Genomic DNA, 23739 nt, shown 5'->3' with positions numbered 1-23739 from the left:
TTCTCACATCAGTATTCCTTGCCTGATCCATCAAACATCTCAAGATTACTTTTTAAAAAAGCTCTATTGTTTTGCCTACAATGATATTCTCATATGGTTTGTACAGCAGGCTAAACAGAATAGATCTGTATTTTCTAAGTATGGTCACTTGACAATCTATTTTACAGTTTTTTCACCTGCAATGAGTGTGAATAGTAATACTACTGACACATATGGAATGAGGATGAAGGATGTGTTGGAAATGACAATTTGTATTTTTTAGAAAGTCTGGCATACAAACTTTCTGCCTTGATTTTTGCACTTTTGTACATTACTCCACAGTGATTTACATCTTTAATAAGAAGGGAACGGCTGTGGAAAAATCTATCATATATCATTGGCAAGAGTTTTCATGTTAGCTGGTACTTATTCATTTCAGTATGTGTTGAAATTATTTGGTATATATTCAGATAAATTTGTGGCCTCAGGTAAGCTGGGAAACCCCCTTCCAAACTCAGCAGCTGTTCCTTACATGTTTATTTTTTATTTGTTCCTACTTTTATTTAGAGGCCCCGTTTTGAAGGGACAGTCACAAAACCACTACCAACAACAAAACAGAAAAACAATAAAATGTTGTTGAATTCAATACATTTTCTCCAAGCACTCCCAATACAGACTTGATTCTCAGTGTAGCCCAAAAAGAAATTCTGAAAAAGTTCTCAAAATTTAAGGAGTGTAGTTGGAAAGAATTCCATAGCCTCGGGGCAAACACCAAGAAGGGTTAAAATTGATTCACAGAAAATATCATTAACTGAGTGCCTTTAAACATCACAAAGGTAGGTCTTTCAGTGGCCATTAACCATGATAACTAAATGGAATCTCTATGTCCAGAATGACCTGAGATGTGCCTGGTAAACATTAATTGCTGTGGAAGCAATAAAAGGGAAAAACAGTAATCCATTTTGTGGGCCTTTTGAGATATCTTGATGACTGTTGTAGAAGACAGGGAGCTGGACTAGCTGGACATTTGATGTGAACCAGAAGGGCTCTTACATTTGTATTGTGGTGGGTCCCCATTATTGGAATAAGTGAAGTAACTTTCTCCAGTTGACTCTGAATTAATGAGAAATACTAGAAAAGCAATGCTGCTCCATCTTGCAATCTCTGCACATGGGCAAACTGGATTTTATCTTATACTGTCACACTTAAGTTAGGGCAAATACAAGCAAATTGTTTGGAGATGGTAGCCAAAACCTTCCCTGAATGCTTTTCCCCTTGGCCATCTCTCTCCACACACCTACCATGACCCCACTTTGCTTGAAGTCATCATTAACAAAATTGACATTCTTCTCTTTGGCACTGCTGCCAAGAGGGTTCCAGGGTTTGCTTCGCTGGTTTCTGCTTTCCAGCATCACTGATCATTTAACACATATGGATCTTGGATTATTAGCTTTGGCAAAATCCCCCTGAGATGCTGAAGAATAAGAATTCACACCTCCCCTGGATGGCTTGTTTCTCCATGGAAGGCTTGCACGTTGGTGGTAGTGCCTCCAGAAGGTTTTAGAATAATTGCTTTCTCACAAGGGGGAAAGTTTCAAGTTGCTGACTGGCAACACAACTGATGCACCATTGTCAAGCTGGGGAGCAGGTTATTACATTTTACTTGCGTTGACATGTTACCTCAGAGTGATATAAAGAGGGAGATTTCCTAGCCAGTTGTAACTGAGGTGTAAGTTTAAACTGAAGATTGCAGCACTCTTTTTGCCACAGAATACATTTTATTATTTGAAAATGCTTTCAGCATGAATATGGCCTGCCCACCCATCCATTCTAAACTGCCATTCTACCCTCTCCAGTAAAAATACGCATTCATCATTACACACCAAGGAAAAGAGGAATGGTGTTTGCAGTAGAGCTTGCAGGTGTAGGAAATTATAGCCCCTAACTTTATAGGCAATTTCTTGTTGTGACAGGATTGACACTTTTCTGTCATCATGTACAGGACCCCAACTTCCACCCCTAAATTAGTCATTTCCAAAATTGTGACAGCCTGTACCTTTGTCATCCTTCCCCATGTTCCCCACCTTTCCCTCAACCCAAGATGCCTTTTGTCCATATGATGTTGTGGCCTGTCCCATTTTCAGACTTAGGCCCTGGCTGTCACAGCACATACACCTTCACCTGACCTGAGTGGTCTTTATCTCAATAAAGAGATTTCATTGCTCTTTTTAAGTCTGGGAGGTTCAAAAAATTAGGAATGGCAATTACAAATTCAAATACAGTTGCTGAAGCCCTATTTGAACTTGCCTTGCTGATTAATCTTTGCAGCTCTAAAGCTGAGGTGGTGAAATCAGGTAGTCCTAATATGTCCATATGGTTTGACCAGGGCTGCTATTCTTGGAAAAAGAAATTAAGAGTCTTATTTAAGGGAGCCCAGTATGGTAGAGATCCACAGAAGCTATATGACTATTTAGAATGTAAAAAGTCCTTCTTAGAGGTAATTGCAAATAATAAGAAAAAGTATTTTCAACATAATTGGGACCAACTCCTTTATGCCATAAAATCTAACGACAGTAAATCCTTTTGGAGATTAGTTTCAGACAGCATGAAGCCTAGAGCATTTGCCAACCCTAACATTTCTCTACAAACGTGGGTTGACCATTATTCTAAGATTTTTGAAGATCAAGTCGTCCCCTCTACTGTTATAGATGATTCTGTATTTTCTGATCTTTCTGTCTGGCCTCCTGTTGAACCTGAAAAAATTATTGAGTTAATTGATGGTTTAAAAGTTGGCAAAGCACCAGGTTCTGATGGTCTCCCTGCTGAGATTTTTTAAAAAATTTGCGGTCTGGTGGTCTGAACCTTTGGCCAACTTATTTACATTAATTGACCATTACGGAACTGTCCCAGATTCCTGGCTTAACTCCATAATTGTTCCCATCTATAAAAAAGATAATTTAAATCTTCCCGAGATTTTTCGCCCCATTAGTTTATTATCCATTATGGGAAAACTATATGCAAAACATTTAGAATGTCGGCTGACAGACTGGATACATTCGGAAAACATTATTGGCCTTGAGCAAATAGGTTTTTCCAAAAAAAATATCTACTATTGACCATTGTGCCACATTGGCTTTTCTGGCTGACAAATACATGAATACAAGAAAGGGGAAGCTCTATGTAGCTTTTATAGATCTGAAGAGTGCATTCGACTCTGTGGACAGAAACAAACTATGGAATAAACTAAAGGATCTTAATATAGATCCCTGTCTGCTAAATCTATTAAAGAATTTATATACAAATACAACTTGCCAGGTAAAATTCTCATCTATAGGACACCTAACTGAAAAAATACCAGTTTGTAAAGGAGTTAAACAAGGGTGTGTGTTAGCCCCACATTTTAAATCTTTTCTTAAATGATATGGCATAATATCTTAGTTCCATAAATGGGCACCCACCTGAGTTAAATGATCTCTCAGTCCCAATATTATTGTATGCTGATGATACAACTATACTTTCCAGCACAAGAGTCGGCCTGCAGCAATACCTGAAAGCTTTTAACAATTACTGCCAGCTTAACTCACTTGCTATAAACTATTCCAAATCTTAGGTTGTGGTCTTTTCTAAAAGTTGGCGACCACAAAAATGGTATATAGGCAAGCAGGAAATTGAGCAATCCAAATGCTTTAAATTTTTGGGCATAACCTTTAATTACAAACTCAAATGGGTAGTTCACTGTGACAGAATAATAAATATAGCTAGTTGTTCTTCATCTCAAAAAATACGCATTCATCATTATACACCAAGGAAAAGAGGAATGGTGTTTGCAGTAGAGCTTGCAGGTGTAGGAAATTATAGCCCCTAACTTTATAGGCAATTTCTTGTTGTGACAGGATTGACACTTTTCCGTCATCATGTACAGGACCCCAACTTGCACCCCTAAATTAGTCATTTCCAAAATTGTGACAGCCTGTACCTTTGTCATCCTTCCCCATGTTCCCCACCTTTCCCTCAACCCAAGATGCCTTTTGTCCATATGATGTTGTGGCCTGTCCCATTTTCAGACTTAGGCTCTGGCTGTCACAGCACATACACCTTCACCTGACCCGAGGCTTCATCTAGCATGAAGATGGCATTTCTGCAGCCTTGTGTTCCATTGCATGTGTGGCTTCATTCGCTGTATGTGGATGGTTGCAATTATGAGGCATGCGTGACACATTTCATCAACTAGAAAGCCAAATGTCTTTTTCTCCCCTTTCCTCTGGTTCTAATTGGATGTCTTGGGGCTACCAGATTTCTACCTATTGCAGAATTGCTTTAACAATTCTGATATTTCTTCCAGTAAGCCATTGATACCAAGGGATCTTAACATGCATATCTCTTACTTTTAGTGTCATATATACATTATAATTTCCTGGTCTTAGAGAATTTAAGGACGAAAAGGTCTAACTGTGCAATCCCAAACATCCTTTTAAATCCACCAACTTCAGGGTGTTAGGAGGGTACTACTCTGCTTTAGGACTCCACAGCAAGGAGTTTGGTCTACCACAGCAGCTTTGTAGGAGGACAGTAAATGCAAACTGAATTGTGAAACTCGATGTGTGGCAAAGAAGTTAATGCTTTCCTTTTTAATTTTCTTTCTGGCAATGAGATGTGGTAGGCTTGTTTTTTTGGCTGTTTTTTAGGAAACCTCGGGGTTGAAAAAGTAAAGTCTTAATAAGTCTCCAAGTTTTAGCACTATATAAAAAGAAAGGTTTTACACCTCTATTAAATAGTTTCAGTTTAGTTTGGAGGGAAACTTGCTGTTGCTCCAGGCTGACTTTTTCATTGCAAAAGGTGTGTCTGGCTTTTGCTTCTCTGGTTTTAATCTCTTCATCCGTTCCACCTGTTTTGTTTGCAGTGCCACCAAGATACACACAATGTTGGACTTTTCCTATGTCAATTAAAAAAACAAACAAACCAAAAGTTGTTGGTATTACTTGTGATTTGTTTTTTTCTCATACTTTACTGTGTTGATTCCCAGTTTCATTAACAACACATATAGCTAATTGGTGTTGACTTGCTTATCTCTGTGGAAACGAGACAGCAAATTTAGGTCATCTGTAAAAATCAGCCTCTTCAAATTGAAGGGAAGATCCCTTTGGGGGGTGGTCAGTCCCCCTCCTTCTTGCTATGTTATACAAGTTGTACTCTTCAAGCCAAATCATTTCCCCAAAATACGAAGTGGTAGAGCTTAGCAAATCCCAACAGAGAGGCCAAGGTTTATCGGAAAATGATGTTATCCTGGAACAAACAGATTTACAGGTCACTTCCGAGGACTGAAATAAAGTTGTTACCCTGATGACAGTCTTCCCTCGACTGCCTCAGATGTGCTGAGGGTTTCAGTCCAATTCATCTTGGACAGGTGTCCACTTCACGAAGATCACCAGCTGGAAATGACTACACTTTTCCTATAAAAGTAGGTGGTTATTGCTAACACAGCATAAAAAGGTTGATATAAAGTCCTCATAGTTACCACAGCAGATGTTGTACAAACTCTGAATTCTGTTTGTTAAAGAAAATTATGCCCAGATGCTTGTGGTAAAATTTTATGGCCTAAACTATTCCTTCTACAGTGGGCTTCCATAGATTTCAATGGAAGTGATGTAGATCCTTTAAAATCAATGCTGTAGTCCAAGAGCAAAGTTGGGAATTTACAATGATATATCTTGAGCACTGTGAGTAGGTTTGCAGCTTTGCAGGAGTATCTCTGAAATATCACAAGACTTTCTAATGTGTCTATTGAGTTACTAAGGTTCAAAGTCCTGGTGGCAAATGTTCTGGTTACATAGAGTAGTACCAATATACACCTTCAAATTAATCTGTGGATATGCTCATTGCTATTTGCTAAAGGGGTTTGTGTGAGTACATTTCCATGCTGATTTTTTTTTTAAAAAATTGTGGTGGAAATATCCACAGATCTTTACTTCTCCCTCAGGGTACCCTCTCTGGGACAGGATGTGTGGGAGGGATTGGATCCAGGTGGGTTCAATTTTGTGTATTCTTTACCTACAGGGTTTTTGCTGAAGCACAGGAAGAAAACTTTACTCTGTTTTCACCATTTAAGGCAGTACGCTCGTCCTTAAATAAGGGTGAAAAAAGTAGAGCATGATTTAAGGAAAGAGTTAACACTTAAGATAAACACTGAAAGAGAAACTGGAGGCATGACTGACAAAAGAAGAGAAGGGAATAAAACAGTACAACCCAGAACCATGTTAGAGAGATCCACAGGAATTAATACACATGGGAGACTATCCAGGATGTGAGATAAACCTGTACATTAGCAGAAGTAGTTTATTATGTTCTTTACACCAGCATACCGTTAAAAAAAACTTGTACATTAATTCCTAGTTGTTCAGAAAAGGAATTTTCAAGACTTCTTGTATACTTCAAGGCATAGAATGACTAAAATTATTATTTATGTTTTGGAAGTGAAGGTATCACAAAAATATACTTTCTGTTCTCCAAGCTGCAGGCTACTTTATATTTGTCTGTGTGAAGCTCCACAGTCCTGCTCTTGAACGAAACTCAGTTTAGAAGAGTGTGTGTAGGTGGGGGCAGGTGCACAATCCTTTCTCCAGCTAGCTCTTTGCCACAGCAAATTCCATACATTCCTCAACCATTTTTCCTCCACCAGATACTATACCTAACTTTTTCTGAAGAAGAAAGAGGCTGATGGACTGTGGTTGCATGCATTTGCTGGAAGATGCAGCCCTCTTAAGAAGGTGAGGCTCTTTTAAGCCCATTGAGGGAGTCACCACTCTTAGAAGTCTTTAGAAAGTTTTATAAAATGTCACCCCAGAGTTGGAAACGACTGCTGCTTGCACAGGGGACTACCTTTATCTTTATAAAGCCATGTTATTGCTTGGTGGACATGTGAGTCAGTAAAGAAATATTGGCAGATGATACATGAATGTTTACAAAAAATGTTATTTAGAACAATTCCATTTAATCATGAACTGTTTTTGTTAAATATAATACCAAATGATATTGATGAAAATGCTAAGTAGGGGTTGTTTTTTTTAAAAGCAGGAACGCAGTTCCAGTTGGCTTGGTGTCAGGGGGTGTAGCCTAATATGCAAATGAGTTCCTGCTGGGGGGTTTTCTACCAAAAAAGCCCTTATGCTAAGTATTTAATTATGCATGTGTTAACAACAGTGAGAATTGCCATAGCAAAGTTATGGAAGAATGCTGAAATACCCTCCAAAGAAAAATTATTTGAATTTTTTTTTAAGTAGCAGAAATGGATGCCCTTTCAACTGTATTGAGTGGAGAGGATACCCAGAGAAACAGGGTCACCATTCTACAGTTGGTTTCAAATAAATATGGGTATCCCAACTTGAACAACAAGATAATCTCGCACTATAAATGAGTGGACATGCAGAATGACTATAGTTACATGTTACATGTATATTACTCACAGACATCTTGTTGTACTTATTTTATTGCAATTATTTCTGTTATATATCTGTAGAGTTGGAGGATGAAAATCCAAGTGAGCTATATAATCTAGAAACTTTTTTTTACTCTTCTCTTTGTCCTTTTCTCCACTCCTCCCCCCAATCCTTTGGAAACTCAATAAAATCTGTTTCTTTATATATATATATATATATATATATATATATATATATATATATATATATATATATATATATATATATATATATATATATATATATATATATATGTTATTTGCTAAGAAGAACAGTAGGTTTTTATAATCTTCTTTTTTTCTCCTTAAGGAGACTCAAAGCGGCTTTCAATTCCCTTCCTCTCCCTACAACAGGCACCTTGGGAGGTAGGTGGGGCTGAGAGAGTTCTGAGCAGGGCTGGATTAAACCCTGTTGAGGCCCCTAGGCAATTGAAATCTTGGGGACCTCCTCGCAAATTATCTCAAGAGTTGGAGCACCCACCCCACTGCTCGTGACCCCTGCTGCAGCCTGCAGGCACCGGAGGCTAAAAAGGCAAATGCAATATTGGGCTGTATTAACAGAAGTATAGTGTCCAGATCATGTGAAGTGATGGTATCGCTTTACTCTGCTCTGGTAAGACCTCACCTGAAGTATTGTGTTCGGTTTTGGGCACCACATTTTAAGAAGGATATAGACAAACTGGAAGGGGTCCAAAGGAGGGCGATGAAGATGGTGAGGGGTCTGGAGATCAAGTCCTATGAAGAAAGGTTGAAGGAGCTCGGCATGTTTAGCCTGGAGAGGAGGTGGCTGAGAGGTGATATGATCACCATCTTCAAGGACTTGAAGGGCTGTCATAAAGAGGATGGTGCAGAATTGTTTTCTATGGCCCCAGAAGGTAGGACCAGAATCAATGGGTTGAAATTAAATCAAAAGAGTTTCTGGCTCAACATTAGTAAGAACTTCCTAACAGAGCAGTTTCTCAGTAGAACAGGCTTCCTCGGGAAGTGGTGGGCTCTCCTTCCTTGGAGGTTTTTAAACAGGGTCGCAAAGAGTCAGACTTGACTGTGTGACTGAACAACAACAACGGATGGCCATCTGACAGCAATGCGGATCCTGTGAATTTAGGGGGAGGTATTTGTGAATTTCCTGCATTGAGCTGGGGGGTTGGACTAGATGACCTTGGAGGTCCCTTCCAACTCTATGACTCTATGGCTGGTGAGGACTGGGAAAGTTATTTTAAAATTTACCATATGCCACGTATATGAGAATATGTTTACATTTCATGTTGAAGATGAATAGTTAGCACATCGTGACTAACACAGAACAGAATTCACAATATCTGGCATGCACTGAAAAGTAAGTGTGGAAGAGGAAGCATCAACCATTTTGTGACTCTTTACCTACCCTGATTGCAACTGCAAGTAGAAATAACCTTCAACAGATATTCATCCTATTTAAAGGTAAGCATGCATACATATTATATAGGAAGGAGGTGCTCTAAAACTGCACTGAATATTGGTTCTCATATTGGTATGGGTCACATGTGCCCCATTTCTTGTAAAAGGTGCCTCATATTCAGGTGAGAGTATTCTATGTACTACAGGGTACTTTCTATTTGTATAAAACATTGATATCCTACCTTTCCTCCTAAGGCAATCAGTAACATATTTCTAAAGACATCTTATTCTACTGCTTATAGCATCTGTTACCCTCCCCCACAATGGGCTATAAAATTACAACAAGCCGGAATATCTGTTTTATCTGAAATATGTCCCTGCCTGCCTATGTATATTTTTGTAGTTTTATTTTATTGGTATATTATTGAGTTATTACTGTGTTTGAATTGTTTTATTATGACTGTGATCTGCCCTGAGCCCGTATGGGAAAGGGCGGAATATAAATCGACCAAATAAATAAATCTTACACAAAACCTGTCAGGTGTCAAAACATCCAAAAAACCCCCCTTCATTTAAAATGTCCACAGAAACGAAATAATTTTGTCTTTCTGAAGACCAGCAGCAATGTGATCCTTATCACAGAGCGCTTATTCCACAGAAGTGGAGCCAGTACAGAAAAAGTTCATGAGCATCTGATTGCCAGCTCTGTCACTCTCAAGGAAGGCAACACTAACCAGTATTGATCTTAGAAGCACACTGATGGCATGTGGATTCACAGAGACTGATGTCTTTCAGATATTCAGCATCACAATGCTAACCATGACTCCCAGCCTTTTAACATGGTCTACTAATGACTATAAAGCAGGGGTGGCCAAACTTGCTTAACATAAGAGTCACATAGAGTAAATGTCAGATGTTTGAGAGCCACAAGACATGAATGTCAGATGTTTGAGAGCTGCAAGAAAGGAAGGAACCTTTGAACTAGGTGACAGTCCTCATCTAGGATGCAAAAACAATAGCCACATTATACTTTCTTTTTATTAGGTTCAACCCAAATGACTCCCAATATTGCTCAAGCTTTCTCCAGAATTCTTCACCAGTGAACCTCAAAAGCTCAAACATTTTTTGCATCATCTATTTACTTAAGTTATATCCCATCTTTCTCCCCAGTAAAGACTCGAAGCAGCTTATATCATTCTTCTCTTCTTCATTTTATCCTTACAACAATCCTGTGAATTAGGTTAGACTGAGAATGTGTGTGTAACTGGGCCAAGACAACGTCACCCAGCAAGCGGAGATTTGAACCCAGGCCTCTCAGAACCTAGCCTGACATTCTTAACCACTACTCCACACTTGCAGTAAATAAAAATAAAAATAAAGGAAGGAAGGAAGGAAGGAAGGAAGGAAGGAAGGAAGGAAGGAAGGAAGGAAGGAAGGAAGGAAGGAAGGAAGGAAGGAAGGAAGGAAGGAAGGAAGGAAGGAAGGATGCACAAAGGCAGTGCTTTCAGCTGCCGTGGAGAATATATGCATTGATGGTGCCAGACTTCCTGGGAGTAAGTCCCAGTGAATAGACCAGAGTAGGATTCTGATTAGACCTGCTTAAGACCCCAGAGTCACTGTCAGCTTAACCTACTTTCACAAGTTGTGAAGATAAAAATGAAGGAGGGAAGAACAATGTTGTGAGCCAGTTTGAATCCCTACTGGGGAGAAAGGCAGTAAGGTATATATATTACAGCAAGTAATGACTGGGAGAAAAGTCACAGTGCTGAATTAGGGCTGCTGTCAGGGAGCTGGAGTTCTCTGGGAAAGACAACTGATCTCCAGAATTTACCCAGAGTAAATGGCCACTTTCAAGGGTGGATCTAGGGATCCATTTAGCTCCCCCCTGCCCGAGGCACAGCCCCCAGTCTCCAGGAATTTCCTAAACTGGAACTGGCAAACCTACTAGGGCTTTCTCCCAAATGATTTTTTTTTTTGGCGGGGGGCGGGGGATAGGATTGCTTCCTGTTGAACTCCAGACTGAGCATTTTAAGTCCCGGGCCTTCCACTTTTTATTTTGCAATGTCAACCTTTCATGCCTAATTTTAGCATGAATTTTTGTTGATCTTCTGGAATTACAACTGATCACAGAGATCAGATCTGTTAGGCCACCTGTGTACCCCAGCAAAGGGCACAGTGGGGGGGGAAAGTTGTCCCTCATCATCCTTCACCCCCAGTTCTCTTAATGTACAAGTGCCAGCCAAGTTTGGGTTAGAAGCAAGCCAGAGTTTGGTCTGGAAGTGTACAGTAAAAACTAAGATGGAGTAGGGTCAAACAAAATGGTTCCTGACAGAAAACACAAGTCTGACTTGTTATTTTGGGAGGTGGCTATAAGGCATCGCCAGGCTATAGGTTCCCCCACCATCTAAAACAAAAGAGGTATTCTGCATTATGAAGCCACAGAAAAGGAGAAATCACTCTTTATCACAAATCTCCAACACTTGGGTCCTCCCTTTCTAATTTTGTCACCTTAATCAATTGGCCATTCCCACAACTGGGTAGCCCTTTCTCTTCAGCAATCAAAGATCATCAGTGGATCATTAAACTGTCACATTCTTAGCCACAGCCCAACAGAAACATTCACAGTTCCTGTTTACACCTGGAAGCCCATTCCCATATATGGATGCAAAGATCACAACATCTTTGTTTTTTCCTGAGAGTCCCCTTCAGCATTTCCCAACATATTGTTTTACTCCCAGCTAATCCAATCACTAAACTGTTCCAAGAAGTAATCATGTCACCCTGCCTCAGGACACATTTTCCTCTACAAAAACAGTACTCAAAGTTTAGTCTCTGTGTTGTGTGTTCATGGATCCAAACCGCACACCCAAGATGCTAGTTGTCTTGCTTTTATCCCTGGACCCGGGACCTTGAAACCCCTCCTATAATCCCTCTCACCCCTCTATTTCTACCATTTTTGTGTGTTTGGTTTTCTGTATGCATTTATTCTCTGCATGTGTGCATTATTTTATTTTTTTCTATTAATAAAACAGCCTCCCTTGGTTAAGCAACAGTCTGGTTAATTCTGAGAGTTCTCTAAAGGAAAAATCCTGGTAGATAGATAATCGTTTTATTGTATGTGGTCATTGGCCATTACAATATAAAATTAAAAGTATAAAAAATTACATTAAAAAATCATACTTAAAAAGCAAATCTTCAGGTTAGAACTGTACACTTCTAAAATTTCATAAGTACATCATTAATATATTTAAAATCATAATGACTATGCTGGAGCTCAATGCGGTGCAATACTGGGAGCCACCATGAATCTAACTTTTCTAGCTGCAAGTGCAAAAAGTGCTACCTTGCGTGAGACCAAGGGGTTTGCATCAACTTAAAAAAATCAACTTTTCATTGTCAGATAATTGTGTACTTGGCTTGGTAGCCAATTGGTGTAAAGATCCTCTGTTACCACCTCTTGCTAAGCTGAAGGTCTCCATTAAGAGCAAGGGTTGCCAGCCTCCAGGTGGGGCCTGGAGAGCTCCCACTTTTACAACTGATCTCCAGCTGGCAGAGATCAGCTCCCCTGGAGAAAATGGCTGCTTTAAAGGGTAGATTCTATGGCATTGAACCATGCTGAGACCCCTCCCATCCCCAAACCCCACCCTCTCCCAGTTTCACCCCCAAAGTGCCATTGAGTTGCAACCAACTCATGGTGACCCCATCCACAGGTGTGTGCACATGTGTCCAGACAAGAGATTTGCAGAGGTGATTTGCCATTGCCTTCTTTTGCACACTAACCTTGGTCTTCCTTGGTGGGCTCCCATCCAAGTACTGACCATTGCCAGCCCTACTTAGCTCCCACACTCTGACAAGCCCAGACTATAATCAGATGTCACTGCTGTTTCCTTCCGGATTTAAAGTGGCTGATCAGACAGCAACGTCTGCCTCCTGGTATTAACTCGTGGAACACCCCCTTCACCAATCCTTTGGAGGAAAGCCAACAGGAGATGAAATGTCTCTGGTTTGGGAGGACTCATCTCATAGAGATGAAGGGTTAGCTGTTACTTTTCTACCGGGTAATGGATCAGAGTTGTCCACTGAGATGGTGACAAACAGTATGGTCTGTCTGCCAAAGTCTCGAGGGAGCAGGAGGACGGTTGCAGGCCTAGCTTGCCTGGGAAATTATAGATGTTTGTATGCAAATGCTAGAAGTGTTCGAAGTAAAATTGGTGAGTTGGAATGTTTAGTATTGGGAGAAAACATAGACATTGTGGGAATTTCAGAAACTTGGTGGAATGAGCAGAATCAGTGGGACATGGTGATTCCTGGATATAAGTTATATCGGAAGGATAGGGAGGGAAGGGTTGGAGGTGGGGTGGCTCTGTATGTCAGAGAGGGTATACAGTCCAGTAAGACTGAGGTCAGAGAATTAGATTCCCTTCTAGAAATGCTTTGGGTGGAAATAGAGGGCCCAAAAGGAAATTTAACTACGGGAGTTTGTTATCGCTCACCAAATCAAAAGATAGAGGATGACTAAAATATGATGGAAGGATTAAAGATAGTGGCTAAACATAAAAACTGTCGTAATAGGTGATTTTAACTACCCGCAGATTGATTGGGTCAATATGTGTTCTGGTCGAGAGAAAGAGATTGAGTTTCTTGATGCTCTCAATTAATTGCCATCTGCAAGCTGGCTGATAGGGTGGAGGGGGCTTCAAGAGCCACACAATTTGTACGAAAGAGCTACATGTGGCTCCCGAGCCACAGTTTGGCCACCCCAGTCTAAGGGAAAGAAGCACACACACACACACAATTTAAAATCATGGTCTATACTAGAGTTTCCAGACCCCAAGTCCATGCAGATGTTCTCTTATTTGGGGGGCTCCAATCTGCTGCTCATCAGCAGAGGAAGCCCCACCCCCAAACAGACCCACATCAATCTCGCCATCATGATGATGTCACACAGATGTTACATCTTCATGCTGAGCACGTTGCCAGGCAACACTCTAGCACTTTGGCCAAAACTCTACCATACATTTCAGCCTGCCCTCCCCACTCCCAGAAGACTCCCTCCTACCCTCTGCTGGCCAGGTAAATAGACCTGGCAACCCTAGCCTATAAACATATTTTACAGGATATTAATGAATGGTGGCAGCAAGTGATTGGAACAGTGTTTGAGCCCCAACCCCAATAACTCTTTGTGAGCAAGGGCTACCCTGTCTGTGGATGTCTCTGGGAGTGTGAGAGAGGACCTGAAGTGTGAGATGGTCATGACACTCTGTAAATTTAAAAAGAGACAAGAAAGGCAGCGAGTGTGACATTCTTATAGACTTATAACTAGAGATGGGCACAAACCAGCTGATGAAGTAAAGTTTGTCATGAATTTTGGCTGGTTCCTGGTTCACAGAGTGATGTTCACGGACAGTGCCCAGCATAAACATTCAACGAACTTTGGTGCTGTTTGTAGCAGTTCATGGCAGTTCATGAATGGATAAATTTCCAGATAGACTGTCTCTGCTCATACCGTTTACAAAACACAAAGTGTTTTGTACAGACAGGAGGACAGAATTCTCCAGCCTTGGAAATACCAACAGGAGCTCTCCAAAGTTTAACAGGCACCGCTGCCTGCCAGAAATAGAGTTCCCACTCTGCTCTATGGGATCAGAACACTGTATCTCTGCCCCATTCAGCTCTATACTTTTTTGTCTGTTTGTCTGAGCCATTCCATAGACTCATATAACTGAAGCTGTCGTTTCCAGCTCTTATGTGAAAAGAATTATGAGCTCTTATTATGTGAAGAGAATTGATTCCATCACTTCTTCCTGCTGCATGGTTTTACAAAATGGAGCTAATTATATATGTTTATCACTATGAATTCTTGCTACATTAACCTTTGCAGTGCAGTCCTGAAGTGTTACACCCGTCTAAGCCCATTGACTTCCATGGCCTTAGAAGGGTTTAGCTCTGCTTAGGACTGCCCTGTTAGAACCTTGAGTCAGGGCTCAGGGATTCATTGTTTCCTCCAGTAAAGAACTAGCAGCAATCCTGAATAATGACTATTTGTGTAAGACTTTACATTTGACTTTTATCCAACACATTTCTTGGGATCTTATTTCTCCCTCCCCATCCCCAAGATCAATGTCATATTCCAAGCTATCCAAATCAGTTCCAGCTGAGAAGCTGCTGGTTCTTACATTGTTAGCATCATGAATCAGTGGACCTTCTGTCTCCATTGTCATCTGACGTGGGGGCAGGGTGGGAAGGGATTTCCTCCAGAACAGAGACTGCAGACCAGAAGTGAGCTTGTATGAATCATTGCGGTTTACACTCACTTAGGAATTAAATAATTTCTGGTTCCTCGAGTGTTAACAAATCAGCACCTTACTTTTTAGTCTTCCATCCAGCTGCTTTATTAGAACCAGCAAAGTCAAGTAAGGGGAGCCTCTGGGGCAGTTGTGTAATTCACATCCAGAAAACTGTAGCAATCCCTTTCTGTCCCTTCTCGGTTTTAAGGCTAGGATAATGCCCATCAACAGATAAGTATCTTTAAGAATAATTACTGTTTGGTAATGTGCAGATGAGAACTCAGTTAGTATTTAGGCTGATTTCCCCCCGGAAGACTTATTATAGGTCCGTTGAGGAGAGTCTCTTAGATGCTACTGGAGACGGAAGTAGTTTTCACAAGCAGTCCTAAGCAGGTCTACTCAAAATGCTCCTCGGGTCTACTCAATTAGTCTTACTCCCTGGGAAGTTTTAATCCAGTAGCACGTTTAAGACCAACAAAGTTTTATTCTGGGTATAAGCTTTCATGTGCATGCACACTTCTTCAGATGCATGCACACAAAAGCTTAAACCCAGAATAAAACTTAGTTGGTCTTAAAGGTGCTGATGGCTCAAACGTTGTTCTGCAGTTTCAGATCAACATGGCTACAGACTACCCACAGGCTACCCTACATTTAAGAACTTTTAAGGTGCAGTTCCCATAAATTGAGGATTAATGCACAAAATTTAGCAACTTCACATGTGATCGTAGAATTATTATCAGATAAAAAACAGTGAAACCTTGCTTTATTTGTGTTTATGTGGCCAAGAATCATATCAAATTTTACTAACAGGGTGAAAATTCCATGATGAACCTCCCTGTAGAGTGCACAGCTGAAGAACATATGCTCTACAGACTCAACTTCCCCTAGGAGACAAGAGCATAACCTTTCTGGGTAGGGGATTTTATTGTACCTATCCTCAATAACTGCAGAATAGAGAACACCTTGCTAGCAATGTTCCCTCTAAGGGGCAGAGTCTTGTGAGCAAAAATTCTACTTTGTGAGCTACTGGAATTAAAGTTGCGAGCTGCTGCATAAATTACTGTGTTCTGGGATCATCCTCCCTGAGTTAAGACAAAAATGTGTGAGCTAGGGGCTAAAAATCTGTGAGCTAACTCATGCTAACTCAGCTTAGAGGGAACACTGCTTGCTAGTGTAAGCACCCTTCTAAAGCTGTTTACTTCCACAAAGGCCGGATATGCTGCCAGCTCAATATTGCTTTTGACATTTAGCAGTATCTCAAGTTTTGCTGCACTAGAGATGTCCGATTGATGCTCTACATCCTTATAAACAGTCTAGGTAATCAATAATGAGAAGGGCAAGAGTCCAGTAGCATCTTGCAGACTAACAACATTTGTGGTAGGCCATGAGCTTTCATGAGTCACTGCTTACTTCTTCAGATATCTGAAGATATCTTCAGGTATCTGAAGAAGTGAGCAGTAGGTGGGATCAGATGAGCCGGTTGCCATAGCAGTCTCTCAGCTTTAAAAAAGCTGGTCTGCTTGAAACATGCTGCAGCAATCAGACAGTGTCAGCAACTCAGTTGTGAAGCCAAGACAGGTCACACACATGCTGAGAGGAGCAATCATGCTGCCCCTGCACTTCCATGGTGTGCCTGGGCTGATTACACAGCCAGAAATGTGCCATCCAAGTGCTGCAACAACTTCCTAGGAAAAGGAAATGTCCCCTGTGCAAGCACCAGTCGTTTCCAACTCTGGGGTGAAGTTGCTTTCACAACATTTTCACGGCAGACTTTTTACAGGGTGGTTTGCATTGCCTTCCCCAGTCTTTTACACTTTCTCCCCAGTAAGCTGGGTACTCATTTTACTGACCTCAGAAGTATGGAAGGCTGAGTCAGCCTTGGGCCGGCTATCTGAATCCAGCTTCCACCGAACTCGAACTCAGGTCATGAGTACCACAGTACTGCAGTACTGCTGCTTTACCACTCTGCACCATGGGGCCGCTGCAACAACTTCATGGTGGCTCCTTAATCTGTTTTAGGGCTTATCCTTACCACAGTGGATAGATGTGCATGCATGACTGTGCATATTAAATCTGGAGGTGAGCATGGCTATGGCAGGCCAAAATGCCTGCCTAATTGTACCCAGTGACTCACAGCTTGCCACAAATTTTGTTGGTCTTTAAGGTGCAACTGGACTCTTGCATTTTTCTGCTGCTACAGACTAACACAGCTATCCACCTTGAACTAATGAGAAGGGAATCAAAGGGATTGTGGTAGTGACAGAATAATTATTAAATACAAAGTCGCTAAACAGATCCCTGTGCTCATATATAAGGCCCAATGTGGAGGTATATCCTTTCCCATCACATCATGCCCATTTTCTGCTCACCTGCTCTCCAAGTTTGCAATTAGCCCTGATGATAAAAAGAAGTCAGGCAAAGACAAGCTGTCTTTCTCTCCCCTCCCCTGCCCCCCAGAGCTAAAGGCAGGTAGAGTGGAAAGTGAGGTGAGAGCTGGTTTTGATTTCAAAAACAATGTAGTGGAAAGTCACATTTGTTGGGTGCTTACAGACTTACACTTTGGGCCAACTTAGAGATGCCTCAGAAATAGACTAGAAACTACTTTTGAAGTGGTAGCAATTTTTTGAGCTGCATGCCAGTTGCCTCCTCAGTGTCTGGAAGCGGAAGGGTGCAAGTGAGGCGCCTTGGCAGTGTGAAACCTCAAACCAAGTGATGGGGATGGTACATGACAGCTGTCTGATTGCACCCATGTTGCCCTGTGGATGGGATGGGGACGGCTTGCAGGGGAGCATATGGAGGGTTCGGGATGCTTCTTTTTAAGCTGACCCAATTTGGAATGCCTCTCATCTGCCCCTAAATGCCAATCTGCTATCACTCGTTGAGTGGATGATCCAATTAGAACCTAAGAATACCTTTAGGATTTTTTTTAAAAACCCTGTTGGGAGATCCAGTCATAAATCTCTAATGTAATGTCCTGTGATCACTGATAAAAGTCTGCAGGTGAATCTTTGGGGGCAGTGTTCAAAACACATGCCCAGAGATAAAACTCTGAAGGGGGTGGGTGAATACTGCCACCACTTCCACCTAGGTATAAAAGATCCTGCCAGCATCCTTCCTGACTATTGTACTGAACCATTTTAGTATTCTGAATTAGAATGAAATAAGCAACAGCTATGCATTATAAGTCACACACTTCTCACTGTATTAATTTTGCACAGCAGACTTGTCTAACTGATAATGGCTAAGGAGTTGGAGCAGTTATTGTAAGGATGTCAAGGATCTTGACAGTTCACTCATCATAGTTATTAACACACTGCCCTTTGAGAAGGAGAGAGGTGAGGGTTAGAAACACTAACTCTGGACTATTTTTAGAGCTGTTTCCCTTCCTACCTTCCATAAATCAAGCTGTAGTTTAATTACAAACGTTATTAGCAGACCACAACTTGAACAGCAAGCATAGTAGTAATTAATTGTTTGATTATAGGAAGAGCACATGTTCCTCATTTTTGACAAGCATCTACAGAAAAAAACAGAATACTTTATTCATAAGCTCTCTGTGAATATATATTGAATAGGTTATGATTTTAACTAAATCTACCCTATTCAGCTATAGGACCTGAAGGAGACAGCAACAGAATGAGGTTGTCTGTGAGGCAGGGGTTTCTCAGAGGGACTGAGGGAAGGAATCAGTTTTGTTTTGTTTTGTTTAACTGTGATGACAAATGGTTATGGCTAAAGATAGACAGAACCAGGGAGTTTTTTGAGGAGGAACACACAAGAATGCAATTCTGGCTAGCTTGGTGCCACACCTGGCACCAAGCTAGCCAGAACTGCAAATGTGGCCTAATATGCAAATGAGTTCCTGCTGGGCTTTTTCTACAAAAAAGCCCCGTGAGAAACAATGGTGATGTCAGGGTGTGTGGCCTAATATGCAAATAAGTTCTACAAAAAAAGCCCTGAACAGAACAGGGATGTTTGATGATATGTCCTTGAAAAAGCTGGCTTCTTTAAAGGCCTGTTTTAAGACCAGTGTAATACCAAGTGACATGTAAGTATCTCTTTATGAAATATCTATTTAGAAATATTGTGGACTTCTTTTGTAGGTTTTACTGGTGGTTCTGACATTCATTCTTGGGACTAAGTTATCTTAACATACAACAATAACAGAAGATAAGCAATTCTAAGAAATATTCCTTTTTTAATAGCATATACCATTGCATCATCCAGTGATTAAGTTATCAGGGCATGTATTGTTGCCAATAAATCATATGATTGCAAGAAATCATTACAACAGGGCAAGGTTCACCCAACCCAACTGTTGATTCTGGATGGTTTTTCCTCTACTTTTGTAAACTCATTGTTGTTATTATTGGGGGATGGGGGTTTGGTAACTTGTTTTGGGATTTTGAAAAGCATGTAATAAAAGTGCCAAGTAAATAAATAGTAACATAACTCAGTTTTGAGAGTAGCTTCTTTACCTTCTGAAACCAATGTTTCTGGATGGTTTCCTCACAAGTTGTTGTTTGTTTACTGTTAAATTTGTTGGAAAATTACTAGGCCTGTTTATTCCAATCCTGGGCCAGTCTCAAGAGAGGCTCTGAACAGCTAGGCCATGACATCACTTCTCCCCACCTCAGCTTCCACCACTCAAAGAAGTGAATTGTTACAGTAGACAGTCATTCAGTTTGGGATTAGCATTTTCTTTCTATGAGCACCCCTTCTTGAACTGTGCATCCAATGCACATGTAGCCCAGAGGCAGTGAGACTAGGAAGCTATAAATTGTTAAGGCAAAGACAGAATGGTAACCCTTTCCAAGCACACTGGGCTTCAGAACTGCTCCCTTCTGAATATTTCACAATGTTCCTTGGATAAAAATTAACAGATACTATCTGATTAATAAATGTATCACCACTGCAGAACAATATGTTCAGCCTTAGTTAATTGTTGAGCAATTGTTAGTTAAGATGCACAAAAGGTATATATGGAGAAGGATGATCACTCATACAAAGTTACCCTGGCTAGCAGCATCATTTCTGTTTAGTTTGCTGTGGGGAAATTAGCAGAGTTGCATGGTGCAATCCAGAACAGCGCATGCATATCTTAATGGTGGTCATTCAGTTGTTGATTGCATTCTCCATTGTGAGGCCTTTGATTTTAATCGGATCATTGTGTGCACATATGGATATTCCTGGTGGCCTAACCAATGAACGTAATTAAAAGAAATGATGGGCTTTCACTTTAAGCAAACATCTGGTTTTACTTGAAACAAGATGACTTAGCTGTTTCAGAAACATACTTGTAACCTCGGATTCGCATTTCCATCTTAAAATATATATTTTCTCTGTTCAAGCAGCATGTTAATGTAAACACTATATATAACTGACAACCCAAATTTTGAGAAATATTTGGTGCTCTGAGCATTAGTAAGACCACAAGAATTATTACATTTTTGATTTGATCTCTGCAAATCTGTTTCAACAGTCAGTCTGATTTAAACAATTATTCAGATTTATATTCTGAGAGCTATAATTTGCAGAAAATGTAACCATGCGAGAACATGTTTTGATATAATATGTCTTGGCAACCTGACTTTGTTGTGATGTCATTGCTGGAGATTTAATGGAAATACTGAGGGAATAGAAGGAAAATAAGCCCCTCTCTTTGAAGTACGTCTCACAAATTTTCATCCCATCCTCTTAAAGATTACGCCTCGGTGCATACATTCAGGCAGAGCTACACCACAGTAGTCTAGCAGAGGAGCAGTACGAGCTCCCAACCCGCAGCCCATTCTCCCAATAGATCATCTTCAGTGTGAACTGGCTCTCTGGCTAAGCATTTAAATATGCAGTGATGTGGTTCACATGATCCTACACTCTGAAGCATAAAATAGCACATACAGAGAGGAGAGCCATGTCTTGGGTGCCCAGGCTAGCCTGATCTTGTCAGATCTTGGAAGCTAAGCAGGGTCAGCCCTGGTGAGTACTTGTATGGGAGACCACCACCAAGTCCAGAGTGACTATACAGAGGCAAGCAATGGCAAACTACCTCTAAACATTTCTTGCCTTGAAAACCTTGTGGGGTCATCATAAATTGCCTGTGACTTGATGGTGCAAAAAAAGGGGGGGGGCATGCAAACTGGGCTTCTACATGACGAAATATTCACACAGCAGGTAGGTATTCAATTTGCAGGCTATCTGCATAGCAGAGTAAAGTAAGTGCACACTATTCTCACCATCCTGTAGTATCCCCAGGAATCTCTGAATCTGAATTCATTTAACCTATTTATTCATCATATCTATAGGCTGTCTTTCTGTAAAGGCAACTTTAAAATATTAACAGTACAGTCCTAACTGCAGTTATGCCTTTCTAAGTCCATTAAAGTCAATGGGCTTAGAAGGGTGTAACTCTATTTAGGATGGCCTTTTTAGAGACTAAACATTGAGACAGCAAAAATTCTTTTACGCCAGTGGTGTCTAAGAACTGATAGCATGAGAACCCTGGATTGGGCTTCATCTCATTTGCCTTCCTTTCTGGGTGCATAGGACTTCTAGTAGTCCTAGTGAAGCTGGTAGAAGAGCTATCCAAACTAAATTCATTTGGGTAGCTGTCTCCTCAGAAAATGATGGCACAAGGCTTCTTCTGCTTTTCCCTCAGGACACATGATTCTTTCAGTAGTCCCTTTAGAGGTGAGTCTCTGAGACCATTGGTAGTTCTTCTACAAGCTGATAGCTCACTAGCTTGGTCTTCTGCTCTTTCCCTGAAGCCAACACAGTTTTTTCAGCAGTTCCTGAGAAAGAAGACCACAGTACCTCTTCCCATCAAGATACCAAATGTTCAGTTATTTGTTCAATGACACTGACGTGAGAACTTTACCATTAGGAAGGGTGAGTGGACCTGACTCAAGAGAAGGCAGATTGGGAAGTGTTACTGAAGGAAATAATTATATTTATTTTATTGTAATATCTTTCCTATCATTGTGGGTGTTGGGTTTTCTGTGTTAAACATCAAAATGTCTTGGTCTGACTGTGTGAGAGTAAGAGTGGAGAACTTTATGAAAAGAACATTTAAGTGACAGTAAAATGTTTCCATCACTTGACACTTTAGTATTCTTATCAGCTAAGTACATTTGTTTGTATAACTCTCCATTTCAAGACCAAGGAATCCTTTTGGTCTGCATTTTTAGTAAAGCTAGCATCCTAGCAATTGCATATATATTCCATACTCTCTCACACACCAAGATAGGGAAAATGTCATTTCTTCTCATTTATCAACAGCAGAAGAAAGACTGGAACTTTCACCGTCAGAGAAACACTATCTAATCTGGTTTATTGTGAGATCTGAGGGAAGACAAGTGTGTTTTATTAAACCGCTAGCTCTCGTGCACTTCATCACATCTGCTTGCTAAGTTTTTTTTTTAAATACATATATAAAACAAAATAAATGCAAGGAAATTAAGAGAAGCCTTTCCTTATAAAAAAACATACGTTAACTGTTATATACAATAGAATGAAAGACAGTGAAGAAAAATCTATTCATATGGAAGCCATCCATCTGGATACACCTATTTTGGGTATGCAGGGATTTCCAGCGCTATTGAAAAGGTTATCCCTTAGTACACGATATTAAAAATATGCCTTGTGTGATTTAGAGACTTGAGGCATCACTTAGAGCCTCTCAAAAAAGGGGGGGGGGGCAGAGAAGGCTCTAATCTGAATCCATGTTGATTCAAACATAGGAAATTGTGTATAGTTTTCCATGGCACTAACAAGAGTAACACAGACTATGGTGTGTACATTTCTCATGTGGTAATTTGTTCTGATATATAACTACAAAGAGAAATGCTTGTTAAACTCAGTGTCTTACAATGCTTCCCTCACATTCACTCTCTGATGGATTCATTCCAAAGTTGTCCTTTTGCCAAAACTTTGCTTTGTCTGACAAAGACATATCTGCATGATGATTTTATGACCATCTGGGGATACTTTATCGATGTGGCTAAAGAATTATGGTTTTAGGGTGCAGCCCTAACAGTGCAGCCCTAAACAGACTTACACCCTTCTAAAGTCACTGAAATCAATGAGTTTTAAAAGGATGCAACTCTGTTTAGGATTGCACTGTAAAACTCCCGTGCCACATGTGACCCAATATTCATGCACAACTCGTTGCTGTTCTTGTGTGCAAGTGGCTCAGTTTCTCTCTCTTTCTCTAGTATATTCTTCATATATTATAAATACAGTTAGGTGATTAGAAATGTGTGTGCAAATTGGTACTATGCCTATGATGCTCCCACTTAGTCCCCTAGCCAGCTAGCATGTTGTTTGCCTCAGGCAAATTCTTGTTGATTCCTCTTCTCGCAAAGAGAAGCAAGGACTGCCAACTCAGTCTTGGGAAATTCTTGGATATTTGGGGGTGGAGCCTGAGGAGGAAGACATTTAAGCAGGGTCAGCCCTGGCCAGTATGTGGATGGGAGACCTCCGAGGAAAGCCAGGGGCATGACATGAAGGCAGGCAATGGCGAACCACCTCTGTTCGTCTCTTGCCTTGAAAATCCTATGAGGTCACCATTAGTCAGCTGTGGCTTGATGGCACTTTCATCCACCACCATCATGTCATATAGCCCACTTT

Source organism: Heteronotia binoei, chromosome 1, assembly GCF_032191835.1.
Source record: "Heteronotia binoei isolate CCM8104 ecotype False Entrance Well chromosome 1, APGP_CSIRO_Hbin_v1, whole genome shotgun sequence".
Taxonomy (NCBI): Eukaryota; Metazoa; Chordata; class Lepidosauria; order Squamata; family Gekkonidae; genus Heteronotia; species Heteronotia binoei.
Note: the sequence above shows the minus strand (reverse complement) of the source record.